A 15,165-nucleotide genomic window follows, 5' to 3' on the forward strand; every position below is an offset into this window, starting at 1 on the left:
GACTTTTCAGCGATATTCATGCATTCCGGCCGTTTTTTATCGCATTTGCGATAAACCTTGCTAATAGCAAGGTTTGTCTGCGATAAAAATCGCCGATGTGCGGCGATAATTTTTGTCTCTAAACAAGTTAGAGACAAAAATTATCGCTAGTTGTTGGTAATATGCCCCTCTGCCCCCAGTAGTTGTTTTTTTTTTGTTTTTTTTTTTAAAAAGGGGGTGGTGGGGGACATATGTTAACGTCCTTTTACAAGTTTTTTAGAATAATATTACATATGCTGTGGGTTTTTCAAAAAATAAACCATATTAAATTCTAATACTTCGAGATCTCGCAAAATGCCCCGGACCATTATTTTTCAACAGCAGCAAATCGTGTAAGTTGCAAGCATGCAGGTGGATCTGATTGTTTTCGTAGCTGGAGGCAGGGCACAAGTCCTGTAAAAAGATGTGGGGGAACTGAACAAGTAAGACAATATGCAAATTCGCCCCATGACGACACAACGTAGCGCTATAAAATAAATAAAATAGCGCTATTTAAATTATTTGTGTAAATACTGGGACAGACTAACCCATCTGATAGTCTTACAGTGTCTGCATTTATATAAAGGGACAGAACAAAGGCAAAAGCATGCCTCTCTTAAGTACCTGTGAAGAGAAGGCAAGCTGTGTGCCTTTGTTCCCTCTGTGGCATTTACATGTAAAAGCAAGGTTTCAGACGGCCCCCAGTCACTACATACAAACAAAAGGAGACCGGAAGGCCCCATAACTTCTGCACAGCTAGAGGTGAAAAAAGGCTCCCTCACTGTCTGCACAATGCTGCTGGGAATGGAAAGCAGACAACGTACTGGCGCTGCTGAACGTGCTCTCTGTGTCTGAAAATTACACCGGAACAAGTTCACCATATTTCTGTGGAGCCCAACTTCTTGGCAGCGGGGAACGCGTCCACCTTGTGAAAAGAGTGGGGGGACGCCGTGCACCTGCATGTACCCCCGAATCGAACCTTGGCTGGAGGCGTCAAGTACTATAAATAAAATTAAAATAAACAAAAGTAAAAACACTCACTCTCTTGCAGCCTACAATGGGCACCACATGTGCCATCCAGAGAGTCCAGCCTCTTCTAGACTGGCCTAACGCTCCTTCTCACTACATTTTACTTCAGCACTGAAGTCCCTAACAGAAAAATGTTGCCTACGCAACACTTTACGAGAAAAGGTGCTAATTCTTTACTTCAAAAGCATACATATAAAATACAGACACACAGGCACAAGTTTACAGATTACCAGGTGTTATTCCACAGTGTTGAGTCTGAGGAGCCTATTTTTGTAAAGGAGTATTATGTTTTATTGAAGAGGTGAATAGACATCTCAACAGACTTAAAAACAGCATGATCAATATATGCAACCCTTAGTGCAAAATCTACCTGCTTATATTAAGGACACCAAACATATCCTGGGCAAGTTTGAGGGCTTTAATTGGTCTGATACTTTGACCTTTGTGACCCTGAACGTCACCAGCCTTTATACATGCATCAAAAAAGAATTTGGGGTGAAAGCCCAGCAATTCTATCTGGGGCAAAGGACAGCGGACCATTATTTGCATAACGAGGCCCTGCTGGAAATGACGGATATTATACTGTCTAAAAACTTCTTCCTCCATGACTCTGTATGTTTTCACCAACTCCAGGGCACGGCAATGGGCTCCATATTTGCTCTTTATGGGCTGGTTTGAGTGGGAGCACGCCTGAGGCCGATATGCGGCAGGATCGATGGAGAATGTGATCTTCTGGGGCAGGTACATCAATGATGTGATCATGTTATGGGATGGGCCTGCCACTGAACTTGTGGATTGCCATGATTATTTGAATGATAATACATTTAATGTAAAGTTCAACATCAATTACAGCAGGGATGAGATTGATTTCTTGGACATTACTTTTTTCGTAAATGGTAATCAGATCCATAGCCGCACACATAGAAAAATTACAGCACATCTCCAACATGTGATCAACAATATCCCCTATGGGGAAATGATCCGCATGAGATGGAACTGTAAGGGGCGTGGCTTGGACACCATCGAGAATTGACACGTGAGCTGAGGGCTCCGTGTCGGCCTTGAAATTTATCCTGTAGCAGAAACTCCCCTGGCGGTGTTTGCGGCTCCGAGGGGATCCCCCCAGGACTGAGAGGTGCCCGCACGATAATTGAGCCTCAAACCGGGGTCCCGGGGATCGCTCGCTCGGCGATTGCTGCCGCTCCCCCTGGAGGGGTCCTGCCATCTTGATTGCGGCCTGCGGAGGGCCTAAAATCCCCGGCCTCACGCATATAGGAGCCAGCCGGAAGGGAGCAGCACTCCGGCGGTGGCGGAGGTCAGCGCTGCTGTGGGGTGCGGGTGCCGACCGCGCTGACCGTGGACTCGCCAGAGGGGACAGAGTGAGCTACGCGGCGGTGCCGGCCTGGGAGGTGCCCGGGAGGCCGCGGACTACTGGCGGTGCCCAGGGTGGGCGAGACATCTGGAGTGGAGCTGGAGTCACCATTGTGGATAGCGGCTGTGCACGCAGATAGGGGCAGGTGGCATCGGACGGCAACGTTCATTCTGGAGTCGGTGCCCTGAGAAGAAGGCTGGATGACCGAGACAGCGGGACCCTCCCAAACCCAGCGGGTGGCCGAGTGCAGGCTTGCTTCCACGGATCGGCCGCGGACTGGGGCGGTCTGGATGAGCGGCCATGGAGGTACTTTGACTACATGGGCATTGCGGGGACACTGCTCTGAAGGGCCCCCCCTTGCACCTTCGCCCCCTGTGCATTGGGGTGTTGGGGAACCTGGCCCGCGGAGGGGTGAGGGCGTGCGAAGAAGCTCCCTTCTGCACCGTGGTCTGGCCCTTGGCGGCCCAGCTTTCGGATGGACTGGCGACTGGGGGTTTACTCGGAGGGTAAGAGACGGCTGCACAACAGATTTGAATGTGGCAAGGTGGTAGCTGTTCCCCCCCTCCCTTCTACGACACCATCCCAGGGACCGACCCGAGTCAGACGTTTCGGGGTGGATGGCTGCGCTTGGTGGTGGACGAGAGGCCCTGATGGGGATGACCGCGGCACGTCTGGCATAGCGGCTGGGGACGCGGTGGTGGCACCCAAGAGTGGATTGCCCTGGCTGGGAAGAGGGCGGTTGAAGTGTGCAGGATACCAACGTGGCAGGATACCAACGTAGTTGAGTATAGCCACTTTCTGGTGGATCCTGAGCCAGTGACCGGTGGAGTCCCTTCCCTGGCTGGTGATGGCTGGCACTCTTGGCCCCAATCTGTACCCGATGGGCAGAGGGAACTCCCTGCAGTGATGTTGACCAACTGGGAGCACGGAAACAGTGTGGAGTAACTGGTGCACATATCATAGTCCCTGGAGAACACGGCTGGAGGCACATAGCCCTAGTTCTTTGGGCTGGAGACCTGCCTTTGGGGCTAGAACATGGGGAAACCGCGACGGGTACCGGGGGCAGCACAATCTGACCATGTTGAGGGCTCAATCGAGAATCAGGACCAATGCTCGGCTGGAATTCTGGCTGCGGGGCTGCAGCAACAGCAGCTGGAACAGATCCTCAAGGCTCTATCAGACACGAAAGAGGCACTGCGCCATCATATAGCGCAGGTGTCGACGAGCCTCGGGTTATTGCGGGCGGACCAGGATAAGCTAGCTGACCGCATCAAAAGCACAGAACTTGCTCTTGAAAAGCTAGAACCGGCCCAAAAGGCTACGGATGCGTTGGCGGGTGACTTATTGCGCAGAGTGCAGCAGTTGGAGAAGAGGGCCGAAGATGCAGAAGGGCGCAACAGGCGCAATAACATACGGGTGGTGGGCCTACCCGAAAAAGTTGAAGGGGACAGCATGGTTGCTTATCTAGAAACTTGGCTGCGTGATGTGGTCGCCCCTGAGGGCGTGTCGCAGTTCTTTCGCTGGAAAGGGCCCATTGTGTGCCGGCCCGCCCGCCACCCCAGTGCCGCCCCCCTGACCAGTGGTCGCACGACTGTTGCACTTCAGAGACCGTGACCTTATATTACAGAATGCCCAGACGTCTGGCCCATATCGAGTAGACAATGCCTCAGTGTCCCTTTACCCTGATTATTCCCAACGGAGCCGCTTTTCATTTATGGCGGTTAAGAGGGCCCTTCGCGAGGAGGGTATACAGTGTGCTCTGTTCTTTCCGGCACGCTTGAAGGTGATGGTGGACGGGAACATGACTTTCTTCGACACACCGGACGACGCGTGGCACTGGCTTGAGAAGTATCGTGCGGGAACGGACGGCGCTGGACGATGGGAAAAGACGGCCGAGACTCAGCCAAAACCTCGTAGGGGCCGTTGCAACAGGAAAGGCGTGGTGAACAAACCGTCACCATCGACTTCACAGACGTAGCTGGAGAGGCAAGCGGCCTTGCAGGCGGTCTCTGTCATATCAGGAGCTGCAAACACGGCCTCGCTGGTGGACTCAGGGTCCTAGCGGGGATCAGAGGAGGTGGTGTCGGAGGGTTCTGAGAAGTACTCTGGAAACCTGCCTCAGGTTACTCCAAGGACTGCTGATGGCCTGTTGGACGAGTGACTATGCTTGACTCCAGCCTGTGTACAGTAAGGGGGTGCGCACCAGGGGCTGTCTTGTACCACTGAGGGGTGTAGGTGTGGTCCTGTTGGAGATGGCAGGAGGCTTGATTTCTTGCTGGGGTTGTTGGGTGGCAGGGGTGGGGGGACTTGGTCTATGAGAGGGGGGGCTCGCCTGGGGCGGGACACTACCGGGAGGAGGGGAAGTTCGTGCAAGAGGCTCGACCTAAATGCAGAGTCGGTAAGATCGTTGTTCGGCTCGATTTGGGTAAGGGTCACCCCTCTACCTCGCATTTACTGTGATACTCTGGTAGCTACCAGGGTATTAACCTTCGTAGGGATTGAGTTTGGGTGGGTAACTATGGTTTAGCGCCTGTTCTGGGGAAGGGTGGGATGGGGGTTCGTTGGGGATGTTTTGAAATGTGGGGGTTTGTCAGTGTGCCCATTAGGCAGTATTGGATTGTGTTCTGTTGTATGCTCTCCTATGGCGACCCGACTTGAGCCAAAATGTATCACCTGGAATGTGCGGGGGCTGAACTTCATGAGGAAACGTTATAAAGTGCATGCATATTTAGTTTGCAGGGGGATCCAGGTGGCCTTCTTACAGGAAACACACATTGATCAGGCTTAGGGGCGGGCACTGCAGAGGAGATGGAGCAGACAGTTATTATATACCACTTATTCTGTGTTTGTCAGGGGGACCTTAATTTGGGTGCTATCAGAGGTTCCCTTCCAACCCATGAACACGATAGTAGACTCAGAGGGGAGATTCGTGGTGGTGTTTAGTCGCCTGGATGGCAGAGATGTAACATTTTGCAGTGTATACGCTCCAAACTCGGAACAAACCGCATTCTTTGCGCGGCTTTCTAGGTGGTTGGCTTAGTTCTTAGCTGGCACGGTGTTTATGGGGGGGGACTTTAATTCCGTCACTGATGTGGAGTTGGATCGTTCTCACCCCCCACTGGCCCAATCAGTGGTACACAGAATGGCTAAGGTGAGGCAGGAATGGCAGGAACCATGGGGCCTTGTGGATGCCTGGCAGGCACATCACCCCACAGACAGGGACTACTCGTTCTACTCGGTGCCACATGACTTACATGTACGACTTGATAGCATTCTTTGCACCCCGGGGCCCAGAAACTCACGAGCCATAGCGAGTATCTGGCAAGGACGCTCTCAGACCATAACCCTTGTTTGATAACTGTGCTCTGGTCGCAACAGCGACAAGTGATCCCAACATGGCGATTGAACACGATGACATTGGAAGACCCAGTGTTTATTGCAGAGGTCAGAGAGGGTGTCAAACATTATTTTTTAGAAAATTCAGGGACGGCGACGAGTAGGGCCCATGAGTGGGACGCTTTCAAAGCAGTGGTGCGGGGGTATGCATCTCGTCCATTACAGGGAAGCGTAAGAAGCTGTTGCAAGACATAGACCGGGAAGAGGCTTGTCTGCGTCAGGTGGAAAAAGATAACCACACGAACGGGGGTGCACAGGAGGAAGTGATGGTGGCATGGGAGAAGGTGGCCGCTCAGGTTGAGAGGCTTCGCTGCTATAATTATAAAGAATATATGGTACATGCTCACGCTGAAAGGGACAAGGTAGGGTCGCTATTAGCCTGGCTGGCCAATCCGGCCGTCAGGGGATCCCCAATAGTGTCGCTGACTACACCTGCAGGGGACCTGGTCTATTCACAGAAGGAGGTCAACGTCCAATTTCTGGATTATTATACGCTGCTCTACCAGAGTAGGATGAGAGAACTGCAGGATGGTCAGGACGATTATTTAGAGGCAGCAAGGTTGCCGCGACTGGATCCGGAACAGGGCACCAAACTGGGTGAAGCTATTTCGCTGGGAGAGATCAGAGCAGCGCTTAAACACATGGCCAGGAGGAAGACGCCGGGGGCTGATGGACTCCCAGTGGAGTTTTATGCAACGTATATAGGCGTCCTAGCGCCGCAATTGCAGTCACTTTACAGGGAGGCGTGGGAACTGGGAAGACTGCCGCTCACTACAGGAGAAGCGATCATAGTGCAGCTGCTGAAGAAGGGTGGAGTCCCCACTTCTAGATCAGCGTAACGACCACTTTCAATGCTCACGGTAAACTAGAAAATCCTTAGCAAGATCTTAGCCACGCGACTTTTGGATCACATGAGCACTCTGGTACACCTGGACCAATCAGGCTTTATCCCCACCAGGAATACTGCGACGTGCATACGGCGGTTGATACGGATCATGGGGGACAGAGGTGAAGGATCATCGGGAGCTGTAGTGCTGTCGGTGGATATCGAAAAGGCATTCGATAGTGTGGATTGGCCGTACCTGTTCCGGGTGCTGAAGGGATTTGGCTTAGGAGACCATTTCATACACTGGACCAGACTGTTATACAGTTCTGCCACTGCTAGGGTTCGTACGGGACGCACTATATCGGCGGCATGCCAGGTGGGGAGAGGTACCCACCAGGGCTGTTCTTTTTTTCCGTTATTGTTCGCACTAGTAATCGAACCGCTGGCAGCGCATGCCCGACAGGGACAATTATATGAAGGTGTTTTGCTGTGTGGAGAGATTCATCACATATCCCTATATGCAGATGACCTCCTGTTGTGTCTGTCAGATGCAGGGGACTCCTTACGGGGAGCTAGAGCCCTTCTTCGGAAGTTTGGTCACTTGTCTGGATTACGGGTGAATTGGAATAAGACCTGCCTGTTTCCCTTGACCTCGGATGGTCAGAAACCCCTGGCGCAGGAGGATCTGCTGTGGGAGTCTGAATGCTTGCCGTACTTGGGCGTCCGCATATATCACGCTCACTCCGACCTTTTGGAAGGGAATGTGGGCGGTGCGATGAGGGGGCTCAGAGGTAGTATGGGGTTCTGGCGAACCCTCCCCCTTTCGGTGGCTGGGAGAGTAGCGCTCCTAAAGATGGTGGCACTCCCACGGTTGCTCTACTTCTTTCGTACTTTGCCGGTATGGATTCCTGTCTCCTTTTTTAAGACACTATGGGCGCTGATGACAGGGTTTATCTGGGGGTCAGGCAGACAGCGGGTGGCATTGACCACCCTGATGCGGCCGAGGGAGGAAGGGGGGTTGGCTGTCCCAGATTTCGAGTGGTACTACTTAGCGGCACAGCTGCAGTGGCTTACACAGGCCGTGGCACGTGAGTTTAGGGCCCAGGACGGCCCGCAGGGTAGAGTCATCCCTCGACATGTGTTGTCATTCATAGTGCTTCAGCAGAAAATTAGCCTGGATCAGCTCACTCTTGAAGAGCGCACCCTCCGTCTACGCTGGAATTGAAGTCAGAAACTAGCAGGTTTTGCTGATCCATATGCCCCAGGCATTCCCTTGGGCATGTGCACGGCCCTCCCTCATGGCGGAGATTGGTCGGCGCTGGCTTGCTGGGAAGAGCATGGGGTCCACATGATTGGGGACTTATACAGGGACAGTACCCTGTTGCCTTTCCAAGATTTGCAGAGTGCTTTCGATTTACAGAGGGGAGATTATTTATTACACACTGCCCTTGTGGCAGGAATTCAGAAACAGTGGAAGATGGGACTGTCGGAACCCCCAACTTCGTTGGGCTCTCAATATGTCACTATGGCTGCGGGTACATTTAAAGCAATCACTTGTTTGTATAGGCGGCTGTCCACAGAGAGGCTCTCACCCCTGGATGGATTAAAAGGTAAATGGGAGGAGGACCTTGGCAGGCTCATTCCTGAGATGGCATGGCCGCAGCTGTTGAGGAGGGCTTGGAAGGGCATGCGTAACACCAGGTTTCAACTGGTCCATTTTTTTACTCTCCACAGGGCCTATTTAACTCCGGTTATAATTCAACAGTATTTTGGAGGAACTCGATCGCTGTGCCCTAGGTGCAACGCAGAAGGCGCTGATTTTGGTCATATGTTTTGGTCCTATTTGGGATTGGGACCTTATTGGGCAGAAGTGGTGGCGTGTTTGAACTGAGTAATGGAGCGTGAGCTGGAGGTAGAGATGGGAACATGCCTTTTGCTTTGGTTTCCGCACACCCCCAGTACTAAAATTACTAGCAAGTTTTATGATTTGGGTTTGATAATGGCAAAGAGGGAGCTCACCATGCATTGGAAAGCGAGAGCGGGACCTAACTTTCAAAGGTGGAAGGCGAGTTTCTTGAACTTGTTGGGTAGCGAAGGGACTCTTCGTCTACAAATGGCCAGGCGTTCCTCCAATGACAAGGTGCTGGAAGCAGCAACAGCATGGGGGACGTTAGAAGCGGAGTGCCAATCACCTGTAGAAATGAATGAGGGGGACGAAGATAACGCAGGAATACATCAGGGCGTGGAGGTCAGGGCGTAAAACACTGTGGAGTATAATAGGGATGGGGACACTTGAGAGCATACAGAAAAGAGTCGGTTCATGCACACCAAACTAAGAAGTGTTTAGGAGTCAGGGCAGGGGCTAAGAGCGCACATGAGTAACTAAACTGAACTTCCTGTCCTTTGGGACCAGTGATGATGTTATCCTACATTGATTTGTGTTGGAATCTTTGGCACAGGGGGTTTTACATGTCTAGATGAAGGGTGGTAGACAAGGGCACACTGACAAGGGGGGGTGGGGGTAGAGAGGGAGGTGGGTAGGGAAGTTAGGGGAAGAATGTGGAGAACCGGTTCCTCCTGTTTTATAAGCTGACTGTTGGATCATCTGCACAATGGTCTTGCATATGATATTGGACTGATGGTGTGTTGGATGGAAAAGTCAATAAAATTCCTTTAAAAAAAATGAGAGGGAACTGTAGTACAGAGAACTTCCAAATATACGTAAGAGAGTCAGAGCAGCGCTTCCTTGAGAGAGGGTACCCACAGGCCACTCTCAACAAAGCACACAACAGAGTGATGAAAGTCCCCAGAGAAGCAACCCTGAAAGCAAACCAGAATGACACAACCAAGAGAGCCCCTGTTGCTTTCAACACACATTATAATGAGCGAAGTAGCAGGGTTTATGACGTGCTCAGAAAGCACTTTGCATCTATTAGCTGAAATACCTAGCCTATGGGAGATGCTGACTGCCAAACCAAAGGTAACATACAGGAGGGGACAAAATTTACGAAATATGCTGTGCCCCAGCTATGTAACAACCCCCAAACCTCGAACATGGCTTACATCGACAGTGACAGGCTTCTACACATGTAATGAGTGCAATGTCTGTAAGCTAGGTAAGAATAAAACCAAAAACTTTTGCTTCAATACCCAGTGCAGATATACCATCAATCATCTGATTAATTGCAACACTAAATATGTGATTTACATTTTGGGCTGCCCATGCGATAAGATTTACGTGGGTAGCACAAAAAGAGCCCTGAAGATTAGGGTACAAGAACATGTACGGGCATGTCGCAATGGGAATCTGAAATATCCCCTTACCTACCATATGCAGGAAAATCACACAGAGAATGAGGAGCTATGGTTCATGGGGATAGATCACATCCCGGCACATTCAAGGGGTGGAAATAGGGAATTGGCCTAAGAAAGAAATAAGCAGGATGGATTTGTAGACTGTGGTGTGTTGAACTGGGCCATAACAATGATGATGAAATGCACTATTTTTCGTAAGATAGTTGTCATGTTGAAATGTTTTTGATCCTCTCCAGGATTCTGAATATTCCCTTCATTCTGCATACCAGATACTTGTTTTAGTTCTAACATATACAGTGTTTTTTGCTGCCTTCTACTTCCCCTTTCTTCTGGATTTTGCAGTTGGTCACTACTATCACATCGGATGGGAATAGGCCCACACGCTGTGTGGTCCGAAGTTATCTTTACATATGCCTATCACTGCATTTTTTCTAACTACATCCTTCAAAAAGATACTAATACATGTATGAGTCCGCTCACTATTTCTACATCAAGCTGGCTGAACTTCCCTTAACCGCATATAATGCACTACAACATGGTCCCATTTGTGGGGCTGAGACAAGCTCACCCCCTTGTATGGAGTGTCTGAGTCTGAGGGGAGCATGGACCATGTGGAAATGATTTTTCCCTGTGAATTATTACTAATTTTGCCTAGTTACATTTCTTTAATATGATTATTGATTGCCTGTGCCACTGTTGGCATTAGGGTGTGCCTTGTATCTCTCGTCGGATCGCTATATCGCCTGCATGGTGACAGCTCGATTAGACATTCACAGAGGAACGCTTGGTGATATTTCTTGCCTTAACATAGCTCAGTTTGGTTTATTTGTCCTTGTACAAGACAACAATGGGAGAGGTAGGGAGAATCAAGGACACTCTCTCAGTCCCCGGTTATATGCAAGTAAACAAAGAAAGAGAGGTTCAGTCAGTCTCAATACTACCACAAAAAATGGAGCGAGATGGATAAGGATCACACACTCACTTTGGGTGGATAGGAAAGCCCTCACACACCGACCTAGTCAGTGTCATGCTTCATCACTGGGCCCCACCACAGAGGCCGAGTGCCTCTATGGTGTGCTGCGACGCCAGAAAGACTGCAGAGCTGGTTGTGTGAAGAGGGATGTGTTGTGAGGGTAAATAAAATTAAAAGTGTCTAAAAGGGTATCAAAAAGAAATTTAATATGCGATCCCTAAGACACAGATATAGAGTATTATGTGTCTGAATTTAGATGCCAAGGTTTAGGATTGGTTAAATTCAGAGAATACAATCAGTCAACATGTTTCTGCCATATGGGTGGTTTCAATTTACCAAGGCATTCATCAGGACTATACCCCGGCGGTATGGACACTCTAATAGTCCACCCTAACCTGGGGGCGTGAAAGTGAAAAGGGGGTGAAAAAGTGCTTCAGAAAAAAAGGAAGAGTGAGTTGCTCATTCCAAAAATGCTCCAAAATGAGGAGTATGTCAGCACCTGTGGAGTGAAATACACAAACAAACACAAACAAACAATTAACATAATTAGTTAATGTATAACGTTGCATTTGGTAGTAGTGCTCCTTAGATGTGGCCTAAGTGGTGTTCCCAAAGTAAACACTAGTTTTTAACACCATCCACGTAACCCTATGGGGAAGATATCGATAACTCTTGGAAGTGAAGTGAAAACGGTGTTTAAAAACCTACTAGAGGTGGAGAGGGAGTTTAAAAACACAATATTTGTACTCCTTATGAAGGGATCAATTGACCAAAGGTCTGTGACCCCCTAAGATGGTAATCAGGATTCATATCTCACTTTACAAATGGGCGCTACTTGCACCATGGGTCTCAGGAGGGGGGTTGGAGCGTACCTGGCACATCCTGTGAAAGAAAGAGGTTAGCTGTTAGGTACCCGTATCTCGGGTGGCACTTAGCTCGGTTTTTGTTGCAGATCAGCGATCTTGTGATCCGGGTGTACTCACGCCCTCAACGCTCGCAGCCCGCTGAAAACCTGTGTTCAGCCTCAGAACCGGACCCCGACGATGTAGAGCATGGCCGGTGTCTGAGTGTTATAGCAGTGGGGCTGCACATCACGTGCTTCCGGGTGGGCGTGTCCAGCTGACACGAGGCTTGGGACGTGCCCGCCCAGTGTGGGAGGGGCGTGATCGAGATCCAGGCAGAGGCTTGGAAGCGCGACCCAATCGAAGGTCTGAGCGGCCTCTGTGCCGATGATACGGCTAAGGTCATGGGTGTTTCTTTTGTATGAAAAGAAAAAAGTTAAAATGGCGAGCATCCGAGTGGTCTTAAGATTAGAAGGATAATGTTTTCTTGTGGGTATCAAGCTGTCCTGATCAGGAAAGAACAGAGTTCCACGGGATGTCATCGTTAAGGCCGTTGGTATTGGTGCCTAGACTATACACCCAACGCTGCTCTTTTTCAAAAAGTCTGCTAGTAATGTTTGTTGTGCCATTGATTGCTTCGATCACAGTCCACCTCATATCATTGGGTGTATGGTTCCTGTCTAAAAATGGCGGCTCAGTTTGGTTGTTGTCTTTTTGCACCTTACATTACTCCGATGTTCACAGATGCGCTGTTTAACCCTGCATGTGGTCATGCCAACATAGCGAAGCTGGCAGGGACAGGTGATCAGATACACTACATTCATTGAGTTGCAGTTAGTGTGCTCTCTCTGTGTCCAAACTTTGCCTGCTTCCAGTGATAGTGTTTTTGAGGCTTCTGTAAGATGGCACACACTGCAATCAGAGCAGGGGTAGTGCCCGGTAATTCTTGGTAAACCCCATGCTGCAGTTATTGTCGGAAAACTGACAGGAGGTTTCTCTTTGGGACGAGTGTGGACCAGGGCATCTTTCAGGCTCCGTCCTTTTTTGAAGGAGAAGAGAGGTTTCTCCCAGTTCTTTTTGCAGGATGTTATGATCTTCCAATGTTTGTTAATGATTTTCTTCATTGGATTAGACAGACTATTATATGTGGTTACACATGTAAGTGGTATTGGATCAGGGTTGTTGATTTTTTCTTCCAAGAGTGCTTCTCTCGGCTGGTTTCTAGCTCTTTTAAAACCTTTACTCAGGATAGATGCTGGTTTGTCTGTAAGGTTGGAAGACTGTTCTTTGAAATCAGACAGGGTGCTGCAATTTCTCCTTAGTCTGAGAAATTGCCCATAAGGCAAGTTCTCTTTAAGTGGGCGCGGATGAAAACTGCTAAACTCAAGAAGATTGTTTTTAGCTGTGGGCTTATGGTGGGTTTTGGGTGTAAGCCCAGTTCCATTGACAGAGATCACCAAATCGAGGAAGACAATGTCTGTTTTGCTCGTGGTACTGGTGAATCTTAGGTTACGGTCTAGAGTGTTAATCCAAACCAGAAAAGTTTCAAGCTCACTGTCACTGCCTGTCCAGAGGAGAAAAACGTTGTCTATATAACGCTTCCATAAAAGCATAGACGGTGAAAAAGCTGAGGTAGGTGGCAGAATGTGTTTGGCCTCGAAATCGGCCACATACAACCCGGCCACACTGGGCGCGAAAGTACTGCCCATTGAAGTTCCTGAGCACTGTAGAAATAGTCTGTCTTTAAAGGAGAAAAAGTTCTCTTTGAGTGCTATAGTGGCACACTCAATGATGAAGGCCTTTGGTGTTTGGTAATCCCATTCGATGGAGTCTAGTGATTTTCCCAGGACTTCAATGGTATCGTCCTGTGGGATGCTCGTGTAGAGGCTTTCTACATCGAGGGTCACTAGAGTAACAGAATTCTCTGTGAATGTAACCTCTGTTAGGACTTTTAGCAGGCTCTTGGTATCTTTGAGATAGGTGGGAGTGGATTGCACTATTGGTTTGAGGAAATAGTCACAAAATTGTGACAAAGGCTCTAAGAGAGAGCCAATCCCGGACACAATAGGACGTCCCGGAGGTGGCAACCAATTCTTGTGCATCTTAGGCAATGTATAAAAATATGGTATAACATTGCTGGTGCTGTTGAGGAAGTCCGCTTCATTTTTAGACAGGTGACTACGTTCCTCGGCATGTCTAACCAAGGCCGTGATTTTGTTGGTGAGGTCAGCTGTAGGATCTGTTGTAAGTGGGGTATAATTTCTAATATCCCCAAGTAGGTCAGTGCAAGTTTTCTCGTAGTCTTTTGTATTTTGGATGACAAACCTACCACCTTTGTCTGCCGGTTTTATAGTTATTGAGGTGTCTTTCTGCAATATTTGTAGCGCTTGATATTCAGCAGTGCTGAAATTCCCAAAAGTCTTGGGGGTATGGTACGTTTCCAGGTCTTTAAACACGGCCTGCTCAAAAGCGGTGATGGCCGCAGGGACAGTGTGCAGGGGAGGGGTGAATGTGGAACTCGGTCTAAGTCCTGTGTCACCTCTCCTAGTTGCTTCATTTGGGTCTGTTTTGCCTTCAAAAAAAGCTTTTAATTTTAGTTTTCGAAAGAAACCAGCCAGCTCGCAGTGTAACTTGAATTTGTCCGGTCTTGCTGTTGGGACAAAGCCCAAGCCTTTTTCAAGTACTTGAATTTCAGTTGGGGTTAATGGCCTTTCAGATAAATTCGTCACCAGGCTCACATTCCGCTCGTTCCCGGCTGTTGGTTGCTGCGGGTGTGACTCGCTACAGGGTCTTCCTCTTCCCAGGACACTCTGTTGTTGCCTCTTCTTTTGCCCCGGCCCCTCCGGCCGCTCTCTAAAAAAGGCTGTCTGTACTGATTTTGAAAATTTGTGGGGGGCATGAAGCCCGGGTTCCAACCCATGAAAGGGAATTGTGGTTGTTGAAAGGCATAAGGATGTGGGCCCATTCCCACTGGTGGTGGGAACCATTGTTGATGGTGGTCCTGATTTCCTTGCCTCCCTCTATAGTTCTTGTTGCCACAATTCCCTCTTTTCTTCGTTTGTTTGAATGAGTTGTTACTCGAACCACTGCTATTCGAGGAGTCGTCATCCGAATGGTCGGATTTGTTGTCATTACGTGCTGGTGGGGTAAAGGTTGCCGCAGAATATGGGTATACCTTTTCAAAGTCAAACTTTTTTTGATCTTTTTGGAGTTTGGTTGCTTTCGACTGCATCAGGTTGTCTTTATACTCATTGAGTTCCTTATTTATTTCATCTAACTGTTTTTTAAAACCCGTAATTGTTGCTTTGAAATGGGATCCAGTCTCTCTAATTTCTACCATTAGTGCTTCAGAGAGTCTGAGTGCTATTTTTACTATTAAGACCAGCCAGTCGCG

The sequence above is a fragment of the Lissotriton vulgaris genome, chromosome 9, assembly GCF_964263255.1.
Source record: "Lissotriton vulgaris chromosome 9, aLisVul1.2, whole genome shotgun sequence".
NCBI lineage: Eukaryota > Metazoa > Chordata > Amphibia > Caudata > Salamandridae > Lissotriton > Lissotriton vulgaris.